We start from the raw sequence: 13,046 nt of genomic DNA, 5'->3' as shown, positions 1-13,046 counted from the left end.
TCAGTAACGGCCTAATGTCCCTTTCCCATTTACACATAATAGCAGGAGCATAATTTTCTGCATATTTCGATAGCGGCACTTGATAAAATCCAGAAATCTCGCCAGACGTTCTCCATGAATTAGATATTGTGCTCAGCATCAAGTCTGACCGCAGTCCAAGTTCTTTAAACTAGAGTTTGATGGGCCCGATGCAAAGTTTGGACCTCTGCCCCCCCAACCATACACCAACACTTGGGGTATGGGATAATAACGCTGACATTCGGGGTACAGGATAGTGTGGCTGACACTGGGTTCTCTTCCTTCAGCACCCAGGTTTCCCATGATCTGAAATCCCTTTTCTATCAGCACCCAGCTTTCCTATGTTCTGATATCTTGTCATCAGCATCCCCCTTCCCCATGCTCTGCTATACATTTTCCCTCAGTACCCAGCTTTCCCATATCAGCGTATGGGAAAGCTAAGTGCTGAGCGAAAGATGTATAGCAGAGCATGGGAAAGCTGGGTGCTGAGGGAAAGAGCCTCAAAACTTTCTCATCCCATGCTTGTATCTTTGTCCTCCCTCGTATATAGCACTCCAAATACTATAATAGCCCCCACATACCATTCCATATAGTATAATGGGTCCCACATAATCCTTCATATATTAGAATGCACTCCATAGTCCTCCATATATTATACTGCACCCCATAGTCCCCCAGATATTATAATGCAGCCCCCATAGTCCTCCATGTATTAGAATGCATCCCATAGTCCTTCATGTATCATACTGCACCCCATAGTCCTCCATATATTATACTGCACCACACAGTCCTCCATGTATTATAATTCACCCTGCAGTTTTCCATATATTATAATGCAGTCCCTATAGTCCTCTATATTATAATGCAGCCCCCATAGTCCTTCATATTGTATTCTGCAGCCTACATACAGTTTAATGCACACACATAGTCCTCCATATATTATAATGCAGCTCCATAGTCCTGAATGTTTTAGAATGCACCCCATAGTCCTCATTTTGTAGTATGCAGCCCCCATACCATTTAATGCACTCCATATGCCTCCATATATTATAATGCACATTCATAGGCCTCCATATATTATAATGAAACCCCATTGTCCTCCATGTTTTATAATACAGCCCCATAGTCCTTCATATTATATTATACAGCCCTCATACCATTTAATGCACCCCCATAGGCCTCCATATATTATAATGCACCCCCCAAAGTATGTATAATTTGTCTTTTCATACTGTATTATGCAGCCCCCATACTGTTTAATGCACCCCCATAGCCCTCTGGCCACCGTATACTCACTGATTAAAAAAAAAATAAATAAATAAACGAATCCTCCAGGAAACGCAGACACTGAGAGCAAAGGTCCCCTGTGCAAGAATTGACCATGCCCCCCCTCCCGAACCCCTCCCACATCTCCCTCTGCCTCTTAGGGTCTTCCAATTTACCATTTTAAGTTTTGTTGTGCTCATCATCTTGCACTTGGAAAAAAAATATTAAGATCAGAGTTACTCATTCTCACCTGGTCCAGTGCTGTCTCTCTGCTGCCCCGTCTATGTTTACAGGCTGCAGTAATAATGTCACACGTGTGACCACTTTACCTAATCACAGGGCTCCGCAACTGACACCATCTACCTTGGCGTGACGGCTGAGCTCAGTGATTGGCTCCAGCGGTCACATGTTTTAGTCATGACATCACAGCTGCAAACATAGACCAGAGCAGCCGCAAAGAGGAATTGCTGGTTCTGAGGAGGATAAATACACAGTCATGCACGCACACATATACAGACACACACATATGCACACATATACACACAAATACTATTTATGCACAGAAGTACATATACTATATATACACACAAGCACATATACTATACATACATACACACATACTATTTATGCAGATACATATACTGTATGCACACATGCACATATATGTACATTTATATACATATATAGACAGACACATGCGCAATTAAATACAGTACAAGCAACATAGGTATGTATGTAAAAGAAAACAGACAGATCAATAAGTATATACTCACATCTCTGTTTCTTCACAAGTTACTGATGATTTGTGGAGTTTTTCCTGCTCTTCCTCTCCTGGGATGTGGATGTGAAGCTGATCAGCCTCCATCTTCCTGGTGCCCCTCAGCTCTGACCTCCACTCCTGATGTGGATGTGAAGCTGTGCAGCCTCCATCTTCCTGCTGCCCCTCAGCTCTGACCTCCACTCCTGTAGAAATAAGCTCCACACACAACTTTAGGAATCAGCTGCTCCACTTTGGCTGCGGCCTCCATCCTCTCCTGAGCTGTGAGTCCCTTCTCCCCTCGCTCTTAACAGGGGGAGGGGCAGAGTATCCTGCAGAGCACTGAGCAGAGCTGCACAGGAAAATAGAAAAGGTCTATTACTGGTTCTGGGCCTCATCGGCACTCAGCAGTTTTATGGTGAGTGAGTCGGAACCCGGAAATATATAATACATATTATGGTGCATGGCCCTCCTTTAGTTGCGAGAACCGCACCCCAACTCTGTGCTCCGATACAACAATTGCACAGACTACAGTCATGGCCAAAAGTTTTGAGAATGACACCAAAATTATATTTTCACATGATCTGTTGCCCTCTGGATTTTAATTGTTTGTCTGATGTTTATATTACATACAGAAATATAATTGCAATCATATTATGAGTACCAAAAGGTTATATTGACAGAATGAGTTAATGCAGCAAGTCAATATTTGCAGTGTTGACCCTTCTTCTTCAGGACCGCTGCAATTCTCCCTGGCATGCTCTCAATCAACTTCTGGACCAAATCCTGACTGATAGCTGTCCATTCTCTCTTGATGATTGCCCACAAGTTCTCAATGGGATTAAGATCTGGGGAGTTTCCAGGCCATGGACCCAAAATCTCTATGTTTTGTTCCATGAGCTATTTAGTGATCACCTTTGCTTTATGGCAAGGTGCTCCATCATGCTGGAAAAGGCATTGTTGGGCGCCAAACTGCTCTTGGACAGTTGGGAGAAGTTGCTCTTGGAGGACATTCTGGTACCATTCTTTATTCATGGCTGTGTTTTTAGGCAAGACTGTGAGTGAGCCGATTTCCTTGGCTGAGAAGCAACCCCACACATGAATCGTTTCAGGATGCTTAACAGTTGGCATGAGACAAGACTGGTGGTAGCGCTCACCTCTTCTTCTCCTAATAAGCTGTTTTCCAGATGTCCCAAACAATCGAAAAGGGGATTCATCTGAGAAAATGACTTTACCCCAGTCCTCAGCAGTCCACTCCCTGTACCTTTTGAAGAATATCAGTCGGTCCCTGATGTTTTTTCTGGAGAGAAGTGGCTTCTTTGCTGCCCTCCTTGAAACTAGGCCTTGCTCAAGCAGTCTCCGCCTCACAGTGCATGCAGAAGCACTCACACCAGCCTGCTGCCATTGCTGAGCTAGGCTCGGCACTGCTGGTAGTCCGATCCCGCAGCTGAAACAGTTTTAAGATATGGTCCTGGCGTTTGCTGGTCCTTCTTGGGCGCCCTGGAGCCTTTTTGGCAACAATGGAAGCTCTCTCCTTGAAGTTCTTGATGATGCGATAGATTGTTGACTGAGGTGCAATCTTTGTAGCTGCGATACTCTTCCCTGTTAGGCCATTTTTGTGCATAGCAATGATGGCTGCACGTGTTTCTTTAGAGATAACCATGGTTAACTGAAGAGAAACAATGATACCAAGCACCAGCCTCCTTTTAAAGTGTCCAGTGGTGTCATTCTTACTTAATCATGACTGATTGATCGCCAGCCCTGTCCTCATCAACACCCACACCTGTGTCAATGGAACAATCACTAAAACAATGTTAGCTGCTCTTTTTAAGGCAGGAATGCAATGATGTTGAAATGTGTTTTGGGGGTTGAAGTTCATTTTCTTAGCCAATATTGACTTTGCAAGTAATTGCTGTTAAGTTGATCACTCTTTATGACAGTCTGGAGTATATGCAAATTGCCATTAGAAAAACGTAAGCAGTAGACTTTGTAAAAATTAATATTTGTAGCATTCTCAAAACTTTTGGCCATGACTGTATATATCAGCCACTGAAGTCCTCACCTCTCCTTGTTCCCCCATTGCTCCAGTCAGTGTCATCCAGTCCTGTACTCCACAGCTCAGCAACGCACAGTGATGACATCACTACACTCTGCGAACACTCCTCTTCATTCTTCATCATTGCTGTGTGCGATGACGGGTGAGGGGGGCCCGGCACTGACGTTTACACAGGTCCCCCTGTCTGACGTGCACATAGTAGCCGCGTAGTCTGGCACAGAACAACACAGCCACAGACAGGAGCCAGCTGCTTCACTGCAGGGCGGGAGCTGGGCCCCTAACCCTGCGGGCCCGGTCCGAATGGCGACCTCTGCGACCGCGGTAGTTACGGCCCTGTCTTGAATTGTATTTTGCGCATTAAAAGCTTTTTACTGGATGAGACCTGAACATATCGATAACAACATCTATGAGGAGGTTAAAATCTTCTAATTGCTGAAACAAGCAGAAATCATTATTGGACAATAGGCGGCTGAGTCTCGTAACACCTGATGAAATCCATTTCTCACCCATCTAGATGTAGGAATTCAGGAAGGGTCGGATTGTTCTCCATAAATGTATAAAAAGTGTGGCCTCTATCTCTTCAGGGTTTTATTTTACATCACAATTACACATAATTTCTATTACACAATGATTTTTTCTTTACACTTTTGTAACAACCGTTGCAGATTCAAGTCTCCAAAGGAAAAGGAGACAAAAGAAATATCTCAGAAGGTATAAATATATGGAATACAAATATAACATGCAAAGGTTAGCGTGTAAGACAAGGTCTGTATGAAGAAGAGACGGGGACAGGCAAACATCAGAGTAATAATATCTACCATGGGTCAAAGCAATATAGACATCATAATATGCACATATATACACCCGCAATAAATGAAGGAAAGGTAGAAGCAGCGTGGAATATATACAGCAGTAATACTAAAGTTATGGAGACATATATGTGTATAAGTATCCACTAAGTATTAGAGTATGTATAGAGTAACCAGGAGGAATAGAGAGGAGCGTACAATATACTAATGTAAAGAGTCCATAGAAATAGATATAATCATACATTGCACCAAAGAAAATGGACAGATCACTGCACTATATGGGGCCATCGTAGTAATCCCTATAATGCAGAGTAGAAAGGCAATTTCCAGCACAATCCGTACGGTAATAAAACCAAACGTTTATTCCAGGGATTAAAATTTAAGCAGGATCCGTTTTAAAGCCGACATGTTTCGCAAGGTGCGCCCTTACTCATAGCATAAACAGAAGATGGAAGGAACTCATTTATATACAAACTAGAAGGTGGCCCGATTCTAAGGTATCGGGTAGTCTAGAATGTGTATGTAGGTTAGTAGATTGAATAATAAGGTAATGAATGGACTGGATGGGTTAGGTTTAATTTAGTATTCTTATAATTGTTTATTGGTTTTAAAATGACAAACAACAGAAGGAACAGTTTTAATAGGTAAGTGTAATGTTTAATGATGTCCATGGCTTGTAATGAAAGAAGGCCAAGAACAGTGTAAAGTTAAGTAAAAGTATTTTTTACACCACATTTTGTGTGAAGACCTTTTCACTATCTGTAAGTAACTTTCCTTGTAAAGGGATGTCAACAATTTGCACTTTGACGTTGGATCTCATTGTCACTGTAGAAAACGCAACGTACAGTTTTCCATGGCCAAAAACTGGTTCAGGTAGATATATGCCAACACAGTGTAGAGTTTGCCCTTGTGACTTGTTTATTGGCATGGCAAATGCGGGTTTTAGGGGAAACTGACGACGTCGAAGCCTAAACGGAAGGCGGGTGTCTGAAGGACATATATCAATGTGTGGAATTAACACTTCCTTGTCTTTAGCTGATCCAGTGATGACTCTTGCTTGAATGAGGTGTGAATACATTCCAGTCACAATAAGGCATGTTCCATTACATAGTCCTTGTTTGGTATTTAGATTCCGGAGCAACATCACAATGGTTCCAATTTTAAGTTTAAGTATGTGGGATGGCATTCCTGATGGCGTTACACTGTTTAAAAATTCCACGGGATAATGTTCACGTTCATCTTCATTGTCTACATCTAGCGAATCATCACTTTTGTACAACTGATATTCTCCTGCCATTCGATGCATTACACGGGAATTTAGCAGAGTGACGTCTTCGTTTTTGGCACAGAGAATTGCATAGGAAGAGGCTTTGTTAACACTGGTTTTGTCGTTAACATCAATGTTGAAACGTTGTCCAAAAACCTCAGTTACAATGCAGTCTTTGCACAACATGTCTTCGGGTATTTCAATAATGTTTTCTCCAAGGTTGTATTGATTGGTAATTTCACAGTTACCAGGTTTCAGAAGCCATTGGCTGTACTCTGGATCAGTAGATCGCATGTTGTTAATTAGTTGGAGTTTGGTAAAGTTTTTCCAAAGTTCTGACATTTTTAAGCTGGACGCAATAATTTCTGTTCTTGTTCCATTTGGTATAACTGGAAGGCATTGTCTAAAATCTCCGCCAATAACAAACACTTTTCCGCCAAAGAGAATTACATTTTTTTCTGCTACCTTTGTGGTCATTACTTCAAACAGAAGTCTGTCAATTAACCCCTTCACGACCATGGACGGAAAGATCCGTCCTTGTGCCCTGTGCCTTAACGACCAAGGACGGATCTTTCCGTCATGACGTAATCGCGGGCACTGTGGTCCCGGTAATAGCAATCGGTGGAATTTTCCACCGTTTTCTAGAAGGAGGGGACCTCTGCTTGACCTCCCGAGGAGTGATTTCTCCACCCCGGACCTACGGTGCCTGTGATTGGCTGATTTGTGACAATGAGCCAATCACAGGCGTTGTAATGTCTCAGCTAATAAAAATAGCTGAAACATTGCAATTCAGCCCTGATCGGTGTTTCTATAACACTGATCATTGGCTGACCTTTAGTTCAACCCCCCCAGCTCTGATTGGAGGGATCGTCCTCGTGATCGAACCCTCCAATCACTGTGAATCGGGGTACTGGTGAACTGGCCGTGACCGCTCACCTCCGGTTCACTTCATCCTTGGATTGAAGCTGCTGAGAGCGATCCTGCTGCCGTGATCCTGCTGCCGTGATCCTCGGTGAGTATTGCCCCCAACCCATCCACTGCTGTTCCCCTCCCCATCGCCGCTGTTCCCCTCCCCATCGCCGCTGTTCCCCTCCCCATCGCCGCTCTGCCCATCGCCGCTCTGCCCATCGCCGCTCTGCCCATCGCCGCTCTGCCCATCGCCGCTCTGCCCATCGCCGCTCTGCCCATCGCCGCTCCGCTTCACCGCCACCCCCGCACTGCCCGATCGCTGCCTCCGCCACCCCCGCACCGCTTCACCGCCACCCCCGCACTGCCCGATCGCCACCCCCGCACCGCTTCACCGCCACCCCCGCACTGCCCGATCGCCGCCCCACCGCTGCCTCCGCCACCTCCGCACTGCCCGATCGCTGCCTCCGCCACCCCCGCACCGCTTCACCGCTACCCCCCGCACTGCCCGATCGCCGCCCCACCGCTGCCTCCGCCACCCCCGCACTGCCCGATCGCTGCCTCCGCCACCCCCGCACCGCTTCACCGCCACCCCCGCACTGCCCGATCGCCACCCCCGCACCGCTTCACCGCCACCCCCGCACTGCCCGATCGCCGCCCCACCGCTGCCTCCGCCACCTCCGCACTGCCCGATCGCTGCCTCCGCCACCCCCCGCACCGCTTCACCGCTACCCCCGCACTGCCCGATCGCCGCCCCACCGCTGCCTCCGCCACCCCCGCACTGCCCGATCGCTGCCTCCGCCACCCCCGCACCGCTTCACCGCTACACCCGCACTGCCCGATCGCCGCCCCACCGCTTCCTCCGCACCATCGCCGCTCTGCCGCTGACCCATCGCCGCCCCGCCGCTGCCTCCGCACCATCGCCGCTGCTCCGGCCCACTGCTGCCACACGCCGCCCCGCCGCACGATCGCTGCTCCGCCGCTGCCTCCGCTCCGCACGCCCCATCGCTGCTGCCACCGCACCGTCGCTTCCCCGCACGCCCCACCGTACCATCGCTGCCTGTAATCGCAGGCCAGTGTTTGCTTCCCCTCCCCCAGCCATCTCTGCTGCCGATCCACCGCTGCCCCCCTTGCTCCCTCCACCCCCCCCCCCAAATCCACCGCTGTCCCCCTTGCTTCCTTCACCCCCCCCCCAATCCACCGCTGCCCCCCATGCTCCCTCCACCCCCCCACCCCCCCCAAATCCACCGCTGACCCCATGTCCTGACTCACCATCAGCTGCTTGGACAATGTGCTCCAATCTCTCCTGCTGCTGAGTGAGTATTGATCCTAGCTTCCTCCTTCACCCCCCCTTTCCTCCTTCACCCCCCCTTTCCTCCTTCACCCCCCCTTTCCTCCTTCACCCCCCCTTTCCTCCTTCACCCCCCCTTTCCTCCTTCACCCCCCCCTTTCCTCCTTCACCCCCCCTTTCCTCCTTCACCCCCCCTTTCCTCCTTCACCCCCCTTTCCTCCTTCACCCCCCTTTCCTCCTTCACCCCCCCTTTCCTCCTTCACCCCCCTTTCCTCCTTCACCCCCCCTTTCCTCCTTCACCCCCCCCTTTCCTCCTTCACCCCCCCCTTTCCTCCTTCACCCCCCCCTTTCCTCCTTCACCCCCCCCTTTCCTCCTTCACCCCCCCTTTCCTCCTTCACCCCCATCGAATGTGACATACATAAATGTTTTTTTGTTTTTTTATTATTGTAATGGTCAGCCCAGTGCCAACATGGCAGTCTCGCATCACATAACTTGTCATGGCCGCCCGCTTCCCGGGCAGGAGCGTGCAGCCATGTACAAATACATGCTGCTGCACGCTTCTTACCAAGGAGCGGGCGGCTTTGCAAGGTGATGCGATGCGAAACTCACACGTGTGACTCTGGGCTTGGTGTCAGTTGCAGGTGCGTGTGTATATATTTTTTTTTTTTTTTTTTTTTTTTGCAAAATTCTGATAGTCTCCTTTTTTGTGTTTTTTTTTTTTTTTTTTTTTAGGTATTTCCTGTTCAAACACACACATACCCAAACATTTGAATAAAGTTTTTCTTTGCACACCTACACACACACTCCACATACGATGTCCCGGTCTTCCCAATCTCAGAGGATGTATTCAGCCGAGGAGGCATATGCCATTGTTGCCTCCGAGACTGATAGCGAAGGAGATGACCCCACATTCCTTTGCTCCTCCCAGTCCTCTTCCTCCTCCAGTGCCAAGGAACCACCCAGAAGACGTCGTAGACTGATTCGTCCGGCGCCCAGTGGAGAAGACCCGGCGCCCAGTGGAGAAGACCCGGCGCCCAGTGGAGAAGACCCGGCGCCCAGTGGAGAAGACCCGGCGCCCAGTGGAGAAGACCCGGCGCCGAGCGTGAGTGATGCCCAGCCCAGCACTAGTGCTAGTGACCCCCAACCTAGCACTAGTGACCGGGAGTGGACCCCAGCCCCTGAAAATTTTGCACCACGGATTCCTGATTTTACTCCCCAATCAGGAATCCAGTTTGATACTAACAACCTTAGAGAAATAGAATTTTTCAAAGTCTATTTCTCTGAAGAGTTAGTTAGCCTCATGGTGGTGCAAACAAATCTTTATGCCCAACAATTTTTGGCCAAAAACCCTCGCTCATCATATTCTAGCTGGACCCCAACGGATTCAGTAGAAATGATGAAGTACTGGGGTCTGACTCTTCACATGGGGTTAGTGAAGAAGCCAGAACTTCGCCAATATTGGAGTGTTGATGTTTTATACAACACTCCAGTATTTGGTATGATTATGCCCCGCAGACGGTTTGAGGCTATCCACAGATTTTTGCATTTTAGGGACAATTTGGAGTGTCTTCCCCAAGATGACCCGAATTTTGACAGACTGTTCAAAATTCGTCCGGTCATCGAACACTTTAGCAAAAAGTTTGCTGAAGTGTACGTTCCCCGGAGGGAAATTTGTGTGGATGAGTCCCTCATCCACTTCAAGGGGAGACTGAAGTTCCGCCAGTACTTGCCCAGTAAAAGGGCAAGGTATGGCATTAAACTCTACAAGCTGTGCGAGAGTACCTCAGGGTACACTCACAGCTTTAGTGTTTACGAAGGGAAGGACATTCAGATCCAACCCCCAGAATGCCCACCTACTCTGGGGGTGAGTGGGAAAATTGTGTGGAATTTGATCCACCCACTGCTTGATAAAGGTTATCATCTGTACGTTGATAACTTTTATTCAAGCATCCCACTTTTCCAATCCCTCTCTTCCAGAGGTACCGCAGCTTGCGGTACGATCCGGAAGAACCAGAAGGGTCTTCCTGTGACGCTAATTGGGCAGCTGCTCCAAAAAGGTGAGAGCAGAGCCCAATGTAGCGACAACATGGTTGTAGTTAAGTTCAAGGACAAAAGGGATGTCCTTTTCTTGACCACAATTCATGGTCCCGGCACCACTGCAACCAATGTTCGAGGTACGTCAGCACAGGTTCGCAAACCGGACTGTGGCTTGGCGTACAACAAACATATGGGAGGAGTTGATCTTTCTGATCAAGTCCTCCAGCCCTATAATGCCATGCGGAAGGTTAAGGTGTGGTATAAAAAACTGGCTGTGCACATCGTGCAGATGGCACTATACAATGCTTTCGTGCTCTCACGATGTGCAGGCCAGACCAACACCTTCCTTCAGTTCCAGGAGGTAGTAATCAAGACCATGATTTTTGGAAGAGGAGAAGAAGAAGAAGCAGCAGCAGTTCCTACTACCTCTAGAACTGAAGGTTCCCGTGTGGTACCAGGGCAACATTTTCCTGGTGAGGTACCACAAACCACCGCACGAGGAAGAGCGCAGAAGAGGTGCCGGGTGTGCTATAAAAAAGGGCTGAGGCGGGAAACGAAGTATCAATGTGATACCTGTCCCGATAAACCCGGACTTTGTATGAGTGACTGCTTCAAAGTCTATCATTCGTCCGGGTACTAGCCCACCTAAAATTCCTGAGGCACACGACAAAGACGGTGACGTGACGCGCACTACAAGACAAAGACTGTGACCTGACGCACTACACGACAAAGACAATGACCAGACACACTACACGACAATGACCAGACGCACTACACGACAAAGACTGACCTGACGCACTACACGACAAAGACAATGACCAGACACACTACACGACAAAGACGGTGACCTGACGCACTACACGACAAAGACGGTGACGTGACGCACACTACACGACAAAGACGGTGACCAGACGCACTACACGACAAAGACGGTGACCTGACGCACTACACGACAAAGACGGTGACGTGACGCACACTACACGACAAAGACGGTGACCAGACGCACTACACGACAAAGACTGACCTGACGCACTACACGACAAAGACGGTGACGTGACGCACACTACACGACAAAGACTGACCTGACGCACTACACGACAAAGACGGTGACGTGACGCACACTACACGACAAAGACTGACCTGACGCACTACATGACAAAGACGGTGACGTGACGCACACTACACGACAAAGACAATGACCAGACACACTACACGACAAAGACAGTGACCTGACGCACTACACGACAAAGACGGTGACGTGACGCACACTACACGACAAAGACGGTGACCAGACGCACTACACGACAAAGACTGACCTGACGCACTACACGACAAAGACGGTGACGTGACGCACACTACACGACAAAGACTGACCTGACGCACTACACGACAAAGACGGTGACGTGACGCACACTACACGACAAAGACTGACCTGACGCACTACATGACAAAGACGGTGACGTGACGCACACTACACGACAAAGACAATGACCAGACACACTACACGACAAAGACAGTGACCTGACGCACTACACGACAAAGACGGTGACGTAACGCACACTACACGACAAAGACGGTGACCAGACGCACTACACGACAAAGACGGTGACCTGACGCACTACATGACAAAGACGGTGACGTGACGCACACTACACGACAAAGACGGTGACCTGACGCACAGTATACGACAAAAACGGTGACCTAACGCACACTACACGACAGTGACTTGACAAACCCTACACAACACAAATATAAAAATGACATACCATGTCCCTGAGAATACATCGCTCATTCCCTTTGGAGCCCTGCTGTGAGCCTATACAGTGGTTTTTCACCATATGTGAAGTATCGGCTTACTCAGGATAAAATGGACCCCAAAATTTGTTGGGAATTTTGTCCTGTTTCCCCTGTAAAAATTAAAAAATTGAGCCCAAAATAACATTTTTGTGCAAAAAAAAGTACTTTTTTGTTTTTTCGGCTCAATGTATGAAGCACATAAGGGTTATAAGTGCTCACTACCCATCTATATTTATGCCTTGGGGGGTCTAGTTTCCAAAATGGGGTCACATGTGGGGATTGTCCACTGTTTCGGCACATCAGGGGCTCTCCAAACACAACATGGTGCGTCTAACAATTTCATCTAATTTTCCTTTCAAAAAGTCAAATGACGCACCTTCCCTTCGGAGCCCTGCCATACGCCCAAAGAGTGGTTTTCCGCCACATATGATGTATTGGCTTACTCAGGACAAAATTCCCAACAAATTTTGGGGTCCATTTTATCCTGTTTCCCCTGTAAAAATTAAAAAATTGAGCCCAAAATAACATTTTTGTGCAAAAAAAAGTACTTTTTTGTTTTTTCGGCTCAATGTATGAAGCACATAAGGGTTATAAGTGCTCACTACCCATCTATATTTATGCCTTGGGGGGTCTAGTTTCCAAAATGGGGTCACATGTGGGGATTGTCCACTGTTTCGGCACATCAGGGGCTCTCCAAACACAACATGGTGCGTCTAACAATTTCATCTAATTTTCCTTTCAAAAAGTCAAATGACGCACCTTCCCTTCGGAGCCCTGCCATACGCCCAAAGAGTGGTTTTCCGCCACATATGATGTATTGGCTTACTCAGGACAAAATTCC

The 13,046-nt window shown here is 47.9% G+C and overlaps 1 protein-coding gene across 1 annotated transcript in view; it reads right to left on the bottom strand.

Annotated features, from left to right (window-relative positions):
* LOC142313091 (uncharacterized) overlaps positions 1–13,046 on the bottom strand; it is a 340,618-nt gene that overhangs the window by 150,560 nt on the left and 177,012 nt on the right. The gene's annotated exons all lie outside the window — the stretch shown is intronic.

The sequence above is a fragment of the Anomaloglossus baeobatrachus genome, chromosome 5, assembly GCF_048569485.1.
Source record: "Anomaloglossus baeobatrachus isolate aAnoBae1 chromosome 5, aAnoBae1.hap1, whole genome shotgun sequence".
Lineage (NCBI taxonomy): Eukaryota > Metazoa > Chordata > Amphibia > Anura > Aromobatidae > Anomaloglossus > Anomaloglossus baeobatrachus.
This window is presented reverse-complemented; position numbering and strand designations above follow the sequence as displayed.